Here is a 21640-nt window from a genome sequence, read left to right on the forward strand (position 1 = left end):
AAAGTCTTCGTTTTCATTGTCGAAAAATGGTTCTGAAAAGTGAGGCCCTCATTCCAAGTCATGCCGAGGTCGTTGTGAGACTTCACTTTCCTTATCTGCAATCCGTTGTGATAGGCTGTGATGTAATTTTTGATTATCTTTTTTGTAAAGGTAATTTGAGCTGATTTTGATATGTTTAGTTCCAGACCTATTTGTAGTAGATAGGCCATAAGGCTGTTGATCAGGACGGAGACTCACTGATTTATCAGGTGAGTTTGTTCAGTACCTTTAGATGTTATCTATAATTTAATGTCATCTGCATATGATGAGAAATCAGTGTACCTTGCGAGGAAAGGTTCAAGGGCAGCGGCGAACAGTAGACCAGACAGGACACCTCCCTGCAGTACTCCTCTTGTTATAATGCACTCCTGTTGGAAGGATTTATAGCTGGTGATGAGTTATCTTGGTGTAAGGATGAGGCTGATGGTTTTTAGCAGGCTTCCTGTAACACCAATGTACTTTTCTAGAATGTAGATGAGAGTGGGAATTGGGAGTTTATCATAAGCAGTATGATATCAATGTTAGTATGACTGTCTGAGTAGGGGCAGGCTCTCCATCTTTTTAAATTCTTTTGGCATGGAATACATTTGGTTGCTTAATTTGCAGACAAGTTCATCCTCTGATACAGTTAGATTCCATTATGATATTACCCCTTTAGAGGAGTTCAAGGTAGCATGTGGGGATAAACTTTGTGGGAATTCCAACAAAGGTAGATATTTTCAAGAGTCATTCGACATGTCTGTGTTCATTCATCTCCACTAATAAATCTCGAGATCTTAGTTGCTGAACCATTTTTGGTGGGTCAGCTGTTTTTGAGAAATTTCTGAATCAAAAATTGGGAGAAGAATTTACTCAGTGGTTGGTCTGTGGAGGAATGCAATATCAAAAAAGAGAGGAGCAGAATTATTGGTCCCTTCTTTTTTTGTCTCTTGGCATGGTATGTATTTAAGTCATCATGATCTGGGTCATATCTGTCTAGATCTGGATCAAAAGATCCATAGGGGGACTGTTTTGTGTTGTTCATTGTTGCTCCTTTTAGCCCTCAGAGAGTGGCATTCTTCTTCCTGGTTCCCATGCCCACCACACGGAGGCAAGAGTGGTGCCACCAGTGAAGTGATATGGGAAGGTTAGTTTAGTGCATTAGTAAGTTAGTCCTATATATAAGAAGAAAAGTTTTCTTTACTTCAGAAGAGCAAAATTAGAAAAACAATATTATACTATAATCAGCCATTCTTTTAAGAAAATCACTTTGATATTGCTGAGGAATCGCTATAGTTACTTGGTACTTGGGGCCAGGAAAAAAGAGGATGAGGGGGAGGAAGGAGGAGTAAGAGAAATAGAAGATGTTAATCAGCAGACTCCATATTACTGTGGTAATGTCTAGCAGCTCTATTGTTAACTTTCCATCTCCCATCGTGGTGTTGGTATAAAACAGTGGCCTCCATAATAGAATGAATGCCCAGCATTACAATTAACTTTTGGACCCACTGTTGCTATATGGAAGGATTCTACCATGGGAGATGGCATGTATCATGTGCATAATCCAGAATTTCAATGTTAGACTGGGGAGGGGGTTATAGTGGAAGTGCTGCTCACTCCAGTAGTGCTCAGCAACAGCTGAGATAAATCAGCTTGTCATATAGCCCTCCCTCATGCTCAGAAATCTAATCAACTAACAAACGTTTAGATTCCCCAATATAACAGACCCCAAAATCCAGACAAGTAATATCACTCTTGAATGATGTAGCATGGGTACAATCAATTTCACACTGGGTAACATCGATTGTAACTTCCTGCCAGGGGGCTATACACAACCAATACGGTAATGTCGCAGCACCCTGGCAAGATGTGCAGATATGCCAGGATAGTTGGGAATATAAGCCATAGCAATTGGAAAATCAACCCGATCTCGACAAGGACTATTATCTTGCAATTAGAACCTATCCAAAAGATGAGGCAGATAATCAAAATTAGATACTCTGATCTGATTCTGGCAAACTCAGTCTCCCTATCAATAATAGAAACACAATGTGAGCGTACAGGGCTAAACAATGCTCTAGCTGTGCTGTGTAGATGTCCAGGGCATATGCAGAATTATAATTTGTAATTTGGCTATGGCACATGGGTATTTTTATAAACCAAAGTTACTAAATGACAACCATCATATTGAACTAAAACATTCAAAAATGGCAGAGCATTGTCCACCTCCCTCTCCATAGTAAAATCAATATACAGAGATGAGGGAATGCTATGAAATTGGAATTTCAAATTAGAACCATCCCAGAGGCCACAGAATATACAAGGAAAATCTGGTAGCAATCCACTTTTTTCTTGTCAATTAATGTGAAAACATTCTTTCATTTATTCAAATTTGTGGGGGGGGGGCGGACGAGGGCCGTGAAATCATAACTGAACTTGAAATGGTTAGTCTTCAGTATAAAATTCTTATCCATGGATCTTTGTGATAATCAGTGACAGGCAGGTCCAGCTCTTCCCACTTCTTCACAGTGACTGGCTGTTAATCGCCATGATTTTCGGTTACGGTGAATGCCATTTTGCTATCTATTCCTTTGCAAAATTTTCCTGATAATCCCCTTTTGGTTCTGGTTTAAAATTAGGAAACAATTTTCTTCCCAGGACTAGATCTTCCAATCACTGCAAAGAAATGGGCAGGGCTAGACCTGCCTATCACTCATTATTGCAAAGATCCATGAGTAAGAACCTTGTACTGAAAACTAGCCACTGAAATTTTCCCAAGGACCAACAAAACATAGGTTGAAAATTTAGTCTCCATCTAACTTTTGCTTCTGGAGTAATATGTGAAATATACTTTCATTTATATGAATACATTTCTGGGGCCCACTGAGGCTGTGGGAGGCTACACAGTGATCATAAAAAAGCTTTCCAGGGACTAAAAAAACATGCTGAAAATGTGATATCAATTGAACTTTTTCTTATTAAGTAATATCTAATGTCTAAATGTTCGATAACATACTTCCATTACAAGTTAGGTAATCGTAGTGCATTACATTTCAAGTGCATTCTATTTTTTAAAATTAATTGAATTTTTTTTCTGTAATTAATGGGAGTGAATAGTAGGCCTGATGTAGCTGAATGGTCAGGAGTGAGAGTGCAGTAGTACACACTCTTGGAGTGGACCATGGTTCAAGCCCATGACCACTAAAAATGATTAATGATTGTATTCAAGATTTATTCTAAACTCCTCTGAAACTTGTGGTCATGCCGGAGTATAAACAAGACCATTTAAATATAGTTATCTTCTTATCAATTAATTACTATGATTATAATTTTATAGAGAATTTAATAAAACTGAACAGTTTTAAGTTCTTGAAACTTAGCTGTTCGGTTTAATTACAACTGTATATTTATTACTCTTGTCTAGTTATACTTTTTTAAGTTTATTTTCTCTTTCTATATATGTATCTCTTCATAAGTGACACCATCTTCATGGGTTTTTACATGACAGTACATGCAAAGTGCACACAGGCTGTCTAAAGCTAAAAATACTGCATTAAAGCTACATTTAATCTATGAATTTCTTTCTTCCATACAACTTGTATGGAAAAAAAGAAATAATAATTGCAAGATTTCTATTTGTCCGATTATATTTGTCAAATCAAATATAAAATTTCATGAAAATTCGTCCACTGGGAGTAGAGTTGTTATATGCGGATGAAACAGACAGGTGGGTGGATGGATGGACATGGTGAAGACAATAGCTGCTTATATATATAATGCACCTAAAAATGTTTTTAAAACTTGGTAGAAATGGAGTAAACAGAAAGATGGCATGTCAAATTACATATTAGCAATACTGGTTTAGTGTTGGTAAATTACACAGTAATTTTTAGGCATGTCCATTAGGGATGATGCACAAACACAGGATAAATGCTAGAAATAACTGCATTAAATTAAATGTTATTTCTGGCATTTATCATATCTCTGCGCATCATCTCCTTAAAGTACTGTGACATCAGTACTTTGTATGCAGCAGCAGCATGCATACAAATATGCACATTGTTTCAATAGTATTGTGTAATTCATAAGCAACTGGCTGGGCTTTTCTTCATCTTTCAACTGGTTTTATGCTTTAATGCCTTTAATGAACACATAAGACAGAGTAAACAGAATGGCAACAGTGATTTATACGATAAAATGTGTGTTTTAAAAATTATTCTTTGTTGAAAAAGTCATTTTAAAAAATAATGATGGTGCAGACATTACTTACTTGAACCAAATACACAATATGGCTACATTTTATCCATAAAAATAATACATTTTTAGAAATAAAGATTATAAGAAAATATAACAGCATTTTTTTCACACTTTTTTTTAAGTATTTGAAAGTAGAAGAATTCTGAAAGTTCAAAAAAGTTTTTCAGATTTCTAAGTTCCACCTTTGAGGAGTTTAAATTTAGTATGCCTAACAAGCATGAAAATGAAGTAAAGCCATAGATTAAACAAAAAAAGAGGTGATAGGTAATGACTTATCCTCTTAAAGTGTAGAGCTAATAAAATGAAAAAGATCTTAATAATTTTTTTCATTTTATTAGTTTTTATTGCTGGGGTATATCATAGAAAATCATAAACTCATCAAGATATTGGATGCAGAAGTGACATACTATGAGCATTAGCATTAGTAGAGGCATATGATGCAAGAAAGCAAGCTAATGCAGCATCAGCCAAAAAAAAACAAAAAAAACTTCCACTTCACCCCTCCGTTCGTTCGAAATACCTGTCCAGCCGAGCCTTAAATTTATTTAGGCTATCAACTTCCACAACAAGGGATGGAAGTCTGTTCCACCAACCAACTACCCGCTGGCTAAAGGCAAATTTCCGCACGTCTATCCTACATCTGTCTTTCCTCAATTTGAAGTTATGCCCTCTCAGGTGATTTTTCTGAGCTAGAGAAAGAATCCCATCAGCATTAAGCATGCTTAAACCATTCAAGGCTTTATACACCTCTATCAGATCACCTCGCTGGTGCCTAGTCTCCAGACACTGTAATTTGCAAAACTTAATCCTTACTTCGTAAGAGCAATCCTTTATTCCATTCACTAATCTTGTTGCCCTTCTCTGTACTCGTTCCAGCAGCTCTACATCCTTCTTGAAATGAGGCCTCCAGACCTGTATACAGTACTCAAGGTGTGGCCTAACCATTGCCTTATACAAGGGAATAATCACCTCCTTATCCCTGCTAGAAAAATTCCTGTATATCATTGACAAGACACCATGAGCTACTCTTGCAGCCCGTCTGCACTGCTCAGAGAACTTCATATCTGCCTGCACAATTACCCCCAGGTCCTTTTCATTCTTTACCACTGTCAGTGTAGTACCACACAGTAGATATGTTGCTCTGGGGTTGCTGTTTCCCATTTGTCAATGTTTAACATTTGTTAATGTTAAACTTCATTTGCCACCTCTCAGCCCATTTGCTCAACCTTTCCAGATTCTGTTGCAGCAGCATAGCGTCAGTAGTGTCCTTAACAACCCTGCCAACCTTTGTATCGTTTACCAACTTGGACATTAAACTTGATATACCATCATCAATATTATTTATAAATACAGTAAACAATAATGGACCCAACACTGAACCCTGAGGGACTCCACTAATAACATTAGTCCACGATGAGCAGTGTCCATTGATTACCACTCTCTGTCTTCTCCCCCTCAACCACCCCTTTATCCATAGCAGCAATTTGCCTCCAATGCTGCTCCATTGGTGGAGCAGTCTTCCATGTGAAACAGTATCCAAAGCCTTTCTAAGATCCAAGTATATAATATCAAAGTTATTCCCTGCATCCAGCTCTTTTGTGACTGCATCAAGTATCCAATCAAATTGGTCAGCCAAGACTTCCCCTTAACAAAACTATGCTATGTCCGAGCTATAACTGAAGTCTTGTCTACATGATCCTGCAGTGCTTCTTTAACCAGTGCCTCCATTAATTTTCCTGGAACAGAAGTTAAACTCACAGGTCTATAATTACTTGTGTCAGCCTTTGATCCTCCTTTGTGAATTGGGGTCACATTTGCACACCTCCAGTCTATGAGTACCTCCCCTGAGTCCAAGGAAGCTCTCATAATTATGGCTAAGGGTTTGCTTACTTCCTTTGCTGCCTCCTTTAATATAACTGGATAGATCCCATCCACCCCAGGTGCCTTTCTTGTGTTTATCTTCAACAATTTCTCCTCCACTTTACTCTCAGTTATTACAAGATTATCTAGCTTACTGCCAGAGTTGAATACACCTCTGGCATTCCACCCGCTGAATAACTCCTCATGTATGAATGTCGATGCAAAATATTCATTTAGTTTGTTAGCTACCTGAGTAGGATCATCAACAGTTGAACCATCGATATCAAGTGGACCAATATGATTCATCCCCTTCCTTCTAGAGTTTACATAAGTAAAGAACTCTTTGTTGTTTTTCTTTGCATCCCTTGCCAAAGATTTCTCATAATCTGTCTTTGCCTGCCTAACCTCCTTTGTGACTTGGTTACAGACCACCTTATATCTATCATAGACGTCTGTGTCACGTGTTAATTTATACGTATCCCATGCATTTTTCTTCTCTGCCATATGTCTAATTAGTTCATCTGACATTCATTTAGGCCAAAACCTTGAACAATATTTCTTAGTTGGTATGTAAAGCCTAGTAGCTTCCAAGATAAGTTCTTTGAATGCTTCCCATTTTGAATTTGCTGTTGGTAACATCATCAGTTGGTCCTACTGTATAGAATTTAAATACTGTCTCAAACCATCATAGTCGCCTTTACGAAAGCAATAACTCTTCCCTTTACCCCTGATGGTAGTTACCTCTTTGAGTAAATCCCAATTCAGCACACTGTGATCACTGCCACCTAGTGATTCCTTTATCTGCAGATTCTTAATGCACGAAGAATCACTACTGATAATCGGATCAAGAGTATTACTCCCTCTAGTTGCCTCCCGAACATGCTGATGTAGAAAACAATCATCCAATAAATCCACAAAAGCCTTGCTTGTGTGAGTGACCAACCCACAAATTCCAGTCAATACCTGGGATATTAAAATCCCCAATTATAAGACTCTCTGATTTACTGGCCCACTCTATTTTCCTGTACAGTTTCTTATTATACTCGTCAGAGACATTAGACCCATAGCACACTCCTATTCTCAATTTTGATCTCCCAATGCTTATATCACACCAAACTGACTCGACACTGCACTGTCCAGCGATGTCGACTGGCTTCACTTCCTTGGATTTTATGTGTTTCTTAACTAATAGCATAATCCCCTCCTCCCTTCCTATCCTGTCTATCCTTTCTGAAGACGTTGTACTCCCCAAATTCCAGTTCTGCATTCCTGATATCTGTGTGACACCACATCTCTGATATCCCAACAATATCTGCTTTTGATGTTTTGAGCAATACCTCAAATTCATCAAATTTATTTATTAACTCCTAGCATTGGTGTACACGCAAGTATACATGCACCTGTTCTTTTTCTTAGCTACCCTAACACAACCCATGTGTTTACTTGTACCCCCAATAACTCCCAGCAGTCTCTGAAATATCCTGCATCTTGTTTTCCAGGCTTCTGCTCATTCCAATAGAAGCAGTGCAAGAATCACTTTCACTTCTGCCAGTGGCTACTGTTAATCTATTAGTCCTTCTTTCCTCTCAAGCTAGCAGTTTTCCGACCCACCTAACACTGCCTCGACAGCATCAGCAAATATTCTTGCACCCTTTCTGTTTAAGTGTATCCCATCCCTGTAGAAGCAGTCTCTCCTCTTAACAAGTACAAAACAGGCTGAAAAAAATTCTATGCCTTGAGCCTTGCACAATGTTTCCAGGGCCAAATTGATCGACAATGCTCTCATCATATACTCCCTCCTATCGTGTCTGGGCAGAATTGCAGACACTTTCAAATTCAAAAAGCAGTACCATTTCCTTATAGTACGTCTGATGTATTGTGAACAAATGGTAGTGCTCACAGTACATCACTTCTGAGGATTACATTCACCAAGTCTAACAGCTTTTCTCTCATTAAATCTTCTTAATTTGGTTATTAACTAAGTAAATTTACTTTTCTGTTTATAGGTGTGCTTCTCACTACATCAGTTGACCATTCATTGTGGTCCAGTTGCATTAAAAAGCTGGGGTTAGTGATTGGGTATCTCTATCCATCTCAATTTTTATGGGAACTGGGATGTGAGAAAGCAGAGAAGAGTATTTTTTTTTAGAAGATAATGCTTAATAATTTAGTTGCTACTCTAAGGTGGCTAAATGCAATAGATAGCAGTCAGTATTTTTCAAAAATAGTACTAAGTCATTATAATGAAGAAGTTCTCTTGTAAGTAGAATCACTTTTAATTCTTGGAAATTTAGTGCATGTAAAGCCATTTAATTTGTATAACTGACATACTATTCAATATGTCAGTAGTTTACGTGACATACTGAATGGTACGTCAATAGTTCTGATGTAGTGATATTTGTCAATTATGGAAATTTGTCACTTTAGAGGCTTAAAAAAATTAATTCCTACCTTTTTTGTAAGTGTTCAGCTAACACATGCAGCAGGGCCATGGCACGACTTTTAACTGCTGCTAGGATGTAAACAAGTAAATGCCGCTCTCCACCACATGAAGTGGTCCAGGTCTAATTTGTGAATTAAAAATTAAATATTAAATGAAAGTGCATCAAATTTTAGCTCTGCAATCTTAACTGATTATATACAAGTTAAAAAGGTAAGACAAAAATTAAACATAATAATTACATAAAAAATATTATTACTAACTAAAAAGAGCATAGGGCATGTGAATGGTCATACATATGCTGTTTCTAGCACAGTGGGTCCACTGCAAATTGTACTGCAGATTGGCAGATCCTACACTATGCTTAGAGCTTAGACAGTTAGACAGGTAGAGCACTTAGTAATAAAAGTTTTGCAGACTGCTTTTTTTCAGTAAAACGTTTTCACTGGTTTTATTCAGGCCTTCTGAAAGTGTAATATGGGATGGAATTCCAAAATAACTATTTATAATTTCACTATTTTTCTGATAACATGCAACCACATTTTGTATGTTAGCAGAATAAATGGTGGTTCAATAATTAAAAAAAATAAAATAAAAAATTGAACCACCAAATAACACAAGAACCCAATTAAAACAAGACGATTTGGAGTTTGTATGTTCTATTTGATATTCCAACCGTTTGACGGTGCTTTTATCTGTATAACTCCTAAAGGACTCAGAAGTTACACAGAATAAGAATTCTTCACAAGAATTTTCCACCCTACTGTTAACTTTACTCAGCTCTGAGATACTATTCGAAAAAATATTCTTATATTTATGTAAATATTTTGTATTTTATATTTAAATTATTTAAAAATAAAAATTTAAGAAATATTAAAGAATTAATATGAAGTAGAATGACACCAAGGCATATGAGTGGTGACTAATAATTTAGTTAATAAATTGACTAAATAACGTGAGTTGTTATAAAGTGAATGTTATTTTGTGGTGAAATGGTTAAATTTTTACCAACTGAAAGCTAAAACTACCACACAATACAAAGAAAATGATTAGTCTTCTAATTATTTCCTTTGTATAAAGAAAAGAAGGGAAAATAAAGTTGGTAAAAAAAATAAAAAATACATAAAAAATTCTCATTCAAATATGAATGAGAATTTTTTATAAAATTTAATTGGTGACAAGTAAAAAATACAAGCATTGCTGCTTCTCAAGATAGTCTCCTTCTTCTAAGCACTTCTTGCCATCTTTCTGCTAACTTTATAAGTCTTTTTTGAAGAATCTTTGTGTTGTGAGAACCAAACAGAATTGCATGGCTTTGATAACTTCCTTATTATTTTAAAATATTTTTCTGCCCTAGAACTTTTGATTGTTAAAACAAATCATAATCAGAAGAAAAGTCTCAATTATAAGGGGAATACAGGACTTCCCAGATCAGAATTGCATTGCACAATATTTATTCGTTAGCAAAATTACAAATTCGGAGTTCCCACGAGATTTGCCAATGCCCCCCCCCCACCGTGCACTTTACCAGCCCAAACCAACCATCTGGACTCTCCCAACCCTTTGTGTCCATATGGTTGGAAGACTTGGCAGTATGGTAGTTTTCCCACTATATTCATTGTTACTATGACTGTGTGAGGTTTGGCATTATCTTAGTGGAAACAGTGGCCTTTGGGCTGTTGGCTGCTCTGTTTCGAAGATTACTACTACTGGATTTACCTTATCCTTCAATAACTTACAATATTAATCCATATTAAGATACTTCTACTCCACAAGAAAAAATCAATGAAGATGAAACCTTCTGCATTTTGGACACTAAACATGACTTTCATCATTTGGCACATTTTCAAAACTTTTACTGAAGCTTTGCACAACTTATAGATTGTGATAAACATTCATTGCTATATTCAGCTTTAAGTCTGGTAAAAATTTCATGCTGTTCATGTTTTAGTTGAAAAAACCTTATAAAAGCACCATGTAATGGAACACCCATTTCAGACATGACATTGAATACTAATTAAACTAGGATTGCTGTGTTTACTATACATGATGGTTATCACTCCACCAGATAAGGTCATCATAGTTCTTTTGCATCCTTATGTTTTTTTTAATAATCCAGTAATAATAAAACTAATTTCAGATTCAAACTGCATTCATATAGACATTCACAGAAAAAAGTATAGTGTTGCAAATATGAGTACCAGCAATAGCTGTTAATCAATAAAATAAAAACTATAAATTACATGATATATTGATATGACATATTAATATACAGAGGTGTAACTTTATCTAAATTAGTTGTTATAAAAGTTTCATCTCACAAATAATAATTAATTAATAATTAATAACTAATTAATTTTTATAATTTAATAATAAATTATAATGTAATTATTTTATGAAAACAAAAGTACAATTCTGACATCTGGTTACAGGTGTCAAAATTCCTAGCATTAGCACAGGCATATGATGCAAGAAAGCAAGCTTATAGAGCATCAGACAAAAAAAAAAAAAAAAAAAAATCCCATTTTACCCATCCATTCCCTCCAAAAGTTTGTCTAGTTCTGCCTTGAATTTATTTAAGCTGTCGACTTCTAAAACGATAAATGGAAGTTTGTTCCAGCAATCAACCACCTGTTGGCTATAAGCATTTCTGCACATCTATTCTACAATTGTCTTTCCTCAATTTGAATTTTTATGTCCCCTCAGGTAATTAATCTGGACAAGAGGAAGTTTTCCATCAGCATTGAGCTTGCTCAAACCATTCAAGGCCTTAAACACCTCAATCAGATCACCTCAGAAGTGCCTAGTCTCCAGACACTGTAATTTGCAAATATTAAGACTTTCTTCGTAAGAGTAACCCTTTGTTCCATTCACTAATCTTGTTGCCCTTCTCTGTACTTGTTCCAGCAGCTCTACGTCCTTTCTAAATGAGGCCTCCAGACCCGTGTACAGTACTCAAGGTGCAGCCTAAACATTGTCTTATACAGGAGGATAATTACCTCTTTAACTCTGCTAGAAAAATTCTTGTATATCATTGACAAGACACCATGAGTGACTCTTGCAGATTGTCTGCACCACTCAGAAAACTTCATATCTGACAGCACAATTATCCCCAGGTCCTTTTCATTCTTTACCACCCTGAGTATAGTACCACACAGTTGATATGTTATGTTACTCTGCAGTTACTGCTACCAATATGTAGTACTATGTTACAACACCTTGCACAATAATTGTTAAACAATAATTGATTAAACAATTATTGTTTAATCTAATTTTATTTACTGACAATTTGACAAAAGACTGGAAAAGTGGAATAATAGTACCTATACACAAAAAAGGAGATAAAGAAAATTGATTATTTTCCTTTTAGAGAATTATAGACCTTTTACCCTTTTAAACCACATATATAAAATATTTATAAGGATCTTACAAAATAGGATACTTAAAACATATGAAGAAACAATAGAAGAAGAACAAGCAGGATTTAGAAAAGACAGATCAACAAAAGACCAAATATTCACACTAATCATCATTGCAGAAAAATATTGGAATAAGAAGAAACCTCTTTATCTGTGCCTCATTGATTTCAAGCAGGCATTTGACTCTGTAATCAGATAAAATTTAATGAAGCAACTACAAAAAATTCCACTTGATAATGAAATAATCATGTTTATAAACAATTTCTACAAAAATACAGGGGCAATAGTAAAATTCAACAAACTTAAAACAGAGAAATTTGAAATAGATGAACTAATGAAATCAACTGAAACAAAAAGAGGCACAATAATAAATGGAAAAAATATAAACCACATAAAATATGCTGATGATATTGTGATTTTAACAGAAACCAAAGGACAACTAAAATAAAAATATAAAAAAAACATCGATAAAGCAAGCAACAATTATGGAATTAATATTAATACAAATAAAACCAAAGTAATGCAAATCAGAAAAAACATAGAAGACATAAACATCCAAAATCAACAAATAGAACAAGTACAAAAATTTGTATACTTGGGCTCTCTAATAACTGGAAACCTAAGTAATATTCACCAAATTAATCACAGACTGAACATTGGATGGACAAACCTGAACAAACTCAAAAACATACGGAAGAGCAATAAAATCTCAAATAGTCTAAAAATTAAACTATATGAAACTGTCATCATAACCACAGCAACTTTGGGATCAGAGAATTGGGGAATAAATAAGAAAGAAAGGCAAAAAATAATTTCATTTGAAATGAGATGTCTAAGGAAAATCAATAAAACAAATTAGACAGAACATAAAACTAATGAACAAGTAAGGAGAAGTCTAAATTTTGAATGCAGAATAATAGAGCAGATCTACAAAAAACAACTTCAGTGGTTTGGACATGTGAGCTGGATGAAACAACACAGGCTGCCTAACATAGTACTGGCAGGAGGAATTGGAGATAAGAGACCAGCAGGAAGACCCAAAAGAGAATGGCTTCAATGCCTAAAGAAAAACACAGGCTTTCAGAGTTATCAACAAATGATGCAAGATTCAAGAGATCGACAACAATGAAGGACGATATCTAAATAGGGACTCAACCCATGCCAAATGGAAGAGTAGAATGATGATATGTAGTACTTTACATTTGTCAATGTTAAACTTCAGTAGCCACCTCTCAGCCCTTCTGCTCAACTTTTATAGATCGTGTTGCAGTAGCGTACTGTCATTAGTGTCATTAACAACCCTGCCAACCTTCGTATCATCTGCAAACTTAGACATATGTACCTTCATCAATATCATTAATAAATACAGAAAACAACAATGCACCAACACTGAACCCTGGGGGTTTCCAATAATAATATTAGTCCACAAAGAGCAGTGTCCATTGATTACCGTAAAACCTATGCAGTCACATACCGAGAAGTCGTGGAGGTCAATATGCTTTCCATAGCCAGTCAGAGGATTAAGACGCAGATTATAGCCTCTGGTCAACCTGTGTTGTGGTTTACTCCGACAAACGGGCATATGTTTTTCGGAGAAGTGAGTGATCCACGCCTTCCAGTTAATTTTTCTTGTCTATGTTTACATGGTCAGAGTAGCTGAATATCTGTGTGATTCCAACATTTCACACTGTATTCAAAGAACTAGTGAGAGCAGCAACATAGAGGGGGGGGGGGAGATTAAGGGAACTAAGATATTATATAAACTTTACGAAGATGAAATGTTGGCAGATTTTGAAACTTTGTCGAGCCTTTCACTGTGTAGAAAATGTTCTAAAATATAACTGCATACAGGCAATAATAATAATAATAATAAAAAAAAACCTGTATGCATTATATCACCAATCTCCAAAAAGCTAGCGCAAATTAAGGATGAATGCTAAAGAACTTGATGTGGAAACTATAAAGATTGGTCATGTGTTCAGGCCACGATAAGCAGCTTGTAGCCTGCGAACGGGAACTGTGGGTTGGAGAGAGATTAACCCGCTTTGTGCAAACATTTTGAATCAGAAGTTAAATATTTGGGATTATTAAATCGACTTTTAAATCTGGAATTTCTTAACGATTTAGCACTGATGATCAACATTCTGCAGGAGCTCTCTTACCTTTCAGAAGCTTTACAGATTCACTATGGTAAAAGCAGTTAACTTAATTATTCGAACTATCAGTGCTATTGCTAATTTGAAAAATTCTGAAGGAAATTATGAAGGTAAAATTGAGAGCATGTTGAAGTGGAAAGAATTTTAAGGAATCAAAATCGAAAGTAAAAAAATTACTCACGACAAGTTATTAAATGCATTGTTTTATCCTTAAAGGATAAGTTATTAGTGAAACGGGGTGATTTTAAATTAAATAAAGAAAATAACAATATCATTGAAAAAAATTTTAAACATATGCTACCCGAAATCGTGGAATGTGAAAGAACTTTTGTCTCGATGGCAAGATGGTGAAAACTGAATAAGAAATTTAAGTTTTCTGATAAAATATGAAAACATTTAATGATTTTAGAGATTTTGTTGAAGACAGTTTATCTTTAAAATTGAATGAAATTACCTTTTCAATTAAGAAAGCCAGAAAATATCTTTGAAACCACTGCGATTAGCAGTGCTGAAGCTAAGTTCAGTTTCAGCGTAATGAATAATATTGTGACAATTAAGCACATTGCAGATTATGATGACCATATATCTACATGGAAAACCATTGCTTCAATTTTATCCAGATCGTTACGTCAAATCATTCCTCTGTAATCATCGCTCAGTTATTGAGCAAAGCTGAAGATCCCAACAAATATTAATAAAGAAGTAAATTCTATATGGCAATTTTTAGAATAAATTTTTCTTGAATATTTGTGTAATAATTTTTTTTCATCTAATCTGTGATTTTTTGCGTACTTTTTCTAGAAAGCTTGTTTTTTATGTAATATTTGTTTTTATATTGTGGAATGCTTTTTGATAGTTTTTATGTTATTTATGATATGGGAAATATTTCATGTTATTTTTTATTCGCAATATTAAAATTTTACCATGAAAAAAATGTATCCATTATATTTCCCTAGTTGTCAAAAAAAAAAAAGATGAATAAAAAAGTTGCACATGTGCCGAGCATGTGCGGTAGATGGTTTATGCGAAACATCCTTCGTGTTCTTTTAGGTATTTTGATTTGTATATATCGATTACGAAATAAAAGTTTTTTATTGTAAATATTTTATTGATTATTCACAGATTTTCATAATTTCTGGAAGACAAGATACAATGGATTTATGATAACTAAAGTAAGAGATGTATACTTGTGATTGCAACGTATCTAAATGTCTCTGTAAAACCGATTGATGTACCGATTTTGTAGTTGAAGCGACATACGCAGCTGTTAGGGGCACCTAACAATGGAATGTAACAAAAATGCAGGAGGACGAAAAAAGAAATTGTTGACAAATATTTGTACTGTTGCAATCATATTTACTGCAGTGGAAGTAAGGTGGAAGACATACTATTCAATAATTCTAAAAAGTTAGAACTCCAGACACCGTCGTATCCAGTTATCATCGTAAGGCAAGGCATGACGACCAGGTTATTAAGTTTTTTTTTTTTTAGATAGACCTAGAAACGTTTTACACATTCACTTATATGCATGGTTAAGGGGGGTAATAAGCATCTGTCCACCCCCCTAAATCCGCCCCTGACCCGAGATATCATACTGGTCACGAAAAATGTGTCACGCTCTCTAATTACACTACTAGTAGTTTGTTTGTTATTTGGTTTTTAGGAGCATTAGCAACTAAAGCCATATTGCTCTGGGGATACGCGGTGGTCATTCCCTGACCTTTCCACATCTTCCGTATTTGGTGGCCACGTGCTCGAACCCCAGTCTAATCAAGAAGTGTGTGCTACACACTACTGCTCCTGCCCGCCTGACTACGGAGGTGCCTACACCACTAGTAGTGTGAGCGTGGGAAGCCCCTCTGGTGGAAGCCGTGGATGCGTCACTTCCGTGACCGATCAAATTTACTCGGTACAAAGTCAGATAAAACTGCAAGCCCATTGTTAAAATATTCACAGCTCACCGCTGGGTATAAGTGGTTCAAAGATGGATGTAAGGATGTTCACAATGACCCCAGAAGTGTGCGTCCGCCAAACTCGCAATGTGGATAGAGTTGCAAATGTTTGGAAATTGTGGAAACAGACTGTTGTTTGTTGCTCAGAATGATGGCTGATGAGTTGGACATGAATAAAGAGGCAGATTCGTCAAATTCTTCATGAAGATTTAGGAAAAAGGAAGGTCTGTTTAAAATTTGAGCCACACGGCCTCACAGATAAGCAAGTGCAATGAAGAGTGTTATCATGTAAAGACTTCATCCAGACTTGTCAAGACAATCCTAATTTCCTTGACTGTATTGTCAGTGAAGATGAGTGTTGGGTGTTTCAATATGGCATAGAGGTGAAGTGTCAGAGCATGCAGTGGACTTCAAAATCACCACCAAGGCCCAAAAGGTTTTGGTTACAAGAAGTCTAGAATCAATACAATGCTCATCATGCTTTTTGACAAACAGAGTGTGATTTACAAGGAATTTGTACGCAAAGGGGGAGAGTCAATGCTCTGTCTACTTTCAGGTGCTTCAAAGAGTACTGAAGTGCATTTCTCCACATGAGGCTGCAAATTAGAGAGAAAGGTAACTGGTTCTTGTTACACAAAAATGCACCTACCCATTCCACATTTGCTGTCAAAGCATCTCTGATGAAACATGACCTTGTGCAAATCAACCATCTATCCTGCTCTTTCGATCTAGCACCAACGGCCACCTCTATCTTTGCAAAGGAGGAAACTGCCCTCAAAGGAAAGAGATTCAGAATGTTGAGGGCATAAAGAAAAATGTAACTGCTGAACTGGACATCTATGGATGACTTTACTGATTCATTTTGGAAACTTTTAGGATGGTGTAATAGGACATTATTGCATCGGTCCAGGAACTTTATTGCCACACCATATCAATAGAAAAGGTATGTAACAGAAACAGAATGTCTATGAGACAGATAATGGAGAGATTTCGTAGGAGAGATGCCATTAATTAACCTAACCTAACCACCCTCTTTTGAATGGCATCTAGAAGCCTGAGGGCGGGTATAAGGGCACCACCTCCGATGTGGGAACAATATTTGTGGTACGGTGGATTTGATATTTGTACAGAGTGAGTAACTGTTTAGAAGAACAGTAAAACTGAGAGCAAAAGAGAAAAACAAGTTTTTTAGATGCAGAGGAATCAATATTTGGGATGTGCTGATGCTAAGAGAGATTAGAAGTCAGGGTAATCTGTAACAGAGATATGTGATCATGTCTGGATATCTAAGGGTCACTGAAGATAAGCATAGGAGCAAAAGGATCCTTTTTGCAAGACATAAGACACTATATTTGCTGATGCTAAGGCAGTGTTAGGTGGGTCAGAAGATTGAAATACAGAAAATACAGGGGCATAATACGTTGGCATTCGAGGTGAGCGGACGCGCTTAGACAGGGCTCCTCAGTTAAGTGGTTTACTTTTGGATATTGCTTTTAAATATTTGATTTATTTAGATATTGTTGGATTATTTTGTTATAGGTTTTCCTGTAACTGTTTGATTTTAATAATATTATAGATATAATTTTTTAAAATTACTTTCACTGATATTTATTTAATTTTATAATGGTAGTTACGAGATCTGCCTTAAACACGTCACAGGGTATCGTGACTCACACGGAAATAGCAGATGGCGATTTACAGGTGAGTCATGATTTAATCCGTTGTGGAACCTGTGGTATGTTTTCCAAGGTCGACCTGGTGACTAATCCTACCTCACCTGGGGATTCTTTTCTTTGTGATTGATGTAAGGAGTGCACCGATCTTAAATTACAATTTGGTGCACTGATGGAACAATTTGAGTCCCTGAAAAAATGAGTGCTTGCCCTCGAAAATAATGCATCTGGGAGCTCGTCAGGGACTCAAAACTCCAGCAATCTACCAAGTGATGCACACCCGATTCGAGTCTCAAAACAGAAAAACTAAGTGCAAACTACTCTGGTTAAAAAGGACATTGTTTTATTAGGAGACTCCATTGTCAGGGAAACGGGTAATATTTTTTGTAATAAAGATAGGTGGAGCAGAACCAGAGTATGTCTGCCGGGAGCAACTATTGATGATGTCACCAACAGATTGTCAGATTTTAAAGGGGGTAAAGAAAATATTATTATTCATGTGGGGACAAATGATATTAAACGTACACGATCTGACGATTTGTTGGAAAAATACAGGACCATGCTGAGGAAATGTCGCGAGCTAGGCCATAATGTCTATGTGTCTGCAATTCTACCCAGACACGATAGGAGGGATTATATGTTAAGAGCCTTGTGGATTAACTCAAGACATGAAGGAATCTGCAAGGCTTTAGGGGGTAAATTTCTATCAGCATGGCCCACACTTGTAGGTAGAAGGAATTTGTTTTGTAGAGACGGGATACACTTAAACAAATGTGGTGCAAACGTTTTTGCCAGTATTATTTAGGATACCTTAAAGGTTCAGGGAAACTGCTAGTTAGGGGGGATGTGGGTAATACTGACACGCGTTTATCTGATAATATTGGTCAATGTAACTCTTGCACATACCTTAAGAGTTCTTATCTGTTACCCCAACTGGACGTATTATCTAGATGTTCTGGGGGCAAAGACGTTTCACATGAGCGGGTAGCTAATATCAGGGAAGAGAGCCTAAAAAACTTCAAGGGTTGTGTTCGGGTTGTTAAATATACAAGAGCAGTAAATCTTAATTGTTTATACAGTAACGTTAGAAGTGTCGTCAATAAAATGAGTGAATTCGAACTGCTGGTTAAAACAAGTAACATGGACATAATAAGGCTTAGAGACGTGGTGCCACCCGGAAATTGGGGATGATGAGTTTCAGTACGGCTTGTATAATGTATTTAGGAAGGATAGGTTAGATAGAAGGGGTGGTGGGGTAATGCTTCTTATCAGAAGCAGCCTGAGTGCGACGATAGCTTTCCCGGATTCAGACATTTCACATGCTAGTATAGAGTCTGTATGGTGTGAGATAGTTGGAAACAAAGGTATAATGTGAGTAGGAGTAATCTACAGACCGGGTGATTGTGAAGATTATGACTAAAAGCCTCTACATGCAAATGGAATGGGCAAGTAAGCGTCAATGCCTTATTATGGGTGATTTCAATTTGCCTCTAATTGATTGGAGTAAATGGGAAGGAAACTCGACATGGGGAACAAAATTTTTAAATCAACTAGATGACTGTTATTTGTATCAACATGTCAGGGAAAGTACTAGAGAAAAGAATATCCTAGACCTCATCATCACACATGAATCAGATGACATAACAGGGCTGACAGTAGAGGAACCAGTAGCAGGAAGTGATCACGGAGTTCTACGGTGGAATGATGACGAGAGAGGTAGCAGAAGTAAAAGGCAAAGGAATGGGTTTTAATTTCAGAAAAGGAAATTACGATGCCTTAAGGTACTACATGGCCTCTATTAACTGGGTAGATATCGCGCAGAGAATGAATACAATTGAACTGTGGTACGCTTTTAAAACATTAATCACAGATGCCTTGAATGCGTATATACCATTAAAAAAATACTCCATGAGAAGGGTTCCAAGTTGGATGAATAGTGAAGTTGCTGCATTACTTGAGCGAAAAAGGTGGTGTGGAAAGGTTACAGAGCAATAAAAAGTACTGAAGCCTATAACAGCTACAAAGTGATGTGTAATAGAGCCACAGAAAAGGTTCGACAGGCAAAGGCAGTTTATGAGAAATCACTAGCAAACAGAGCAAAGAGGGGGGATAAAGAATTCTTCACATATATAAATGCCAAGAAGAGCAGGAAAAACCAGATCGGACCTTTATGTAAGGGAAAGGGGATAGTGATAAATACACCAGCTGCCTTTGCAGATGAACTCAACAGTTATTTTGCATCGATATTTACAAATGAAAAATGTTTTGTGGCAATGGGAAATTGTGGGAGCGAAGTTAAAAAATATGTAATTAATGATATTGAAATTTCGCAAGATTATTTAATGAAAACCTTTTTATTTTTGTTGCTCAGAGCAAAACTGTAAATACAACTAATGAGCTTTCGGCTGGGAGGCAGCCTTCTTCAGATTGAATACATGAATGGCAGTTGGAATAGAGATGTGCACTGCCAGGATGGTGCGTGAGGCGCGTGGTTAATTATTTGATGCTTGTGGCTGTGACATATCGTGGTGACGTGGCCAGCGTTTGTCTATGGATAGAATTACTGCCTCTGTGATGGGGTTAACTTGGCAACCACTGTTCCTGTTTAAGGAGGCATCCGAGCATTTTATATTTAACGATTCCAACCAGGTGCGCTTTAGGTCCCACCATTACCTAAAGCGCACCTGGTTGGAATCGTTAAATATAAAATGCTCGGATGCCTCCTTAAACAGGAACAGTGGTTGCCAAGTTAACCCCATCACAGAGGCAGTAATTCTATCCATAGACAAACGCTGGCCACGTCACCACGATATGTCACAGCCACAAGCATCAAATAATTAACCACGCGCCTCACGCACCATCCTGGCAGTGCACATCTCTATTCCAACTGCCATTCATGTATTCAATCTGAAGAAGGCTGCCTCCCAGCCGAAAGCTCAAAAATAAAAAAGTTTTCGTAATGAATCCAGAGCACGTAGGCCTTTTTTACTACTTATTTAATGAAAAAACTTTCGAGCCTACAGACCACTAAGGCTCCTGGAGTTGATGGAATATACCCTATAATCTTAAGAGAGGCGGCAAGCGAGTGCATTGAACTATTGAGGCTAATTATGTGAGCATCACTAGACTCTGGGGAGATTCCCTTGGATTGGAAAAGTGCAAATGTATCTCCCATAGATAAGGGTGGCTCTAAAAGTGAAGTTGGAAATTATCGACGTGTCAGTCTGACTTCAGTAGTAGGGAAAATCATGGAGGCAATGATCAAGGGTGGAATTCAGGATCATTTGGATCGAATTGAAATTCTCAAGGATACTCAGCATGGTTTTGTAAAGGGAAAATCATGTTTAACAAATCTGGTTCGCTATTTCGAAAGGGTCACTCACGAGCTGGATTTAGGGAATAATTTCGACATTGTTTATTTAGATTTCAGCAAAGCTTTTGACTCAGTCCCACATGAGCGGTTGCTTTATAAGCTGGAACAGGTTGGAATCACTGGGAAAATCCTTAGATGGATAGAAGGATGGCTTCAGGGCAGGAGGCAGAGGGTTGTGATAAATGACTATTCCTCAGATTGGGTTGATGTAATTGGTAGAGTAGTTAATGATCACTGTTAAGCTGAGCTTCTTCAGAGAGACCTAGATAGACTTCAGGAATGGTCAGAAAAATTGCAGCTTTAATCCAACAAAGTGTAAGGTATTACACCTGGGAAACAGTAATCCCAAAATAACTTATTCACTTGGTGGAGTTCAACTAAACCCAGTGCTGGATTAAAGGGACTTGGGTGTTATGATACGGTCAGACATGAAATTCTCTGAGCATTGTAAACAGGTTGCAAGGTAGGCCCATGGTGTCCTATCGATGATCT

At 36.7% G+C, this 21640-nt stretch overlaps 1 protein-coding gene across 1 annotated transcript in view; it reads right to left on the bottom strand.

The window, feature by feature from the left end:
* Nucleotides 1–21640, bottom strand: part of Cpsf6 (cleavage and polyadenylation specificity factor subunit 6) — an 821382-nt gene that overhangs the window by 31398 nt on the left and 768344 nt on the right. The window contains exon 18 of the transcript XR_016547729.1: nucleotides 8587–8699. The gene's annotated coding sequence lies outside the window, so the exon portion shown is untranslated. The remainder of the gene's footprint in view (nucleotides 1–8586; nucleotides 8700–21640) is intronic.

This window comes from Mastigoproctus giganteus, chromosome 12 (genome assembly GCF_048544385.1).
Source record: "Mastigoproctus giganteus isolate SK-2022 chromosome 12, ASM4854438v1, whole genome shotgun sequence".
Lineage (NCBI taxonomy): Eukaryota > Metazoa > Arthropoda > Arachnida > Uropygi > Thelyphonidae > Mastigoproctus > Mastigoproctus giganteus.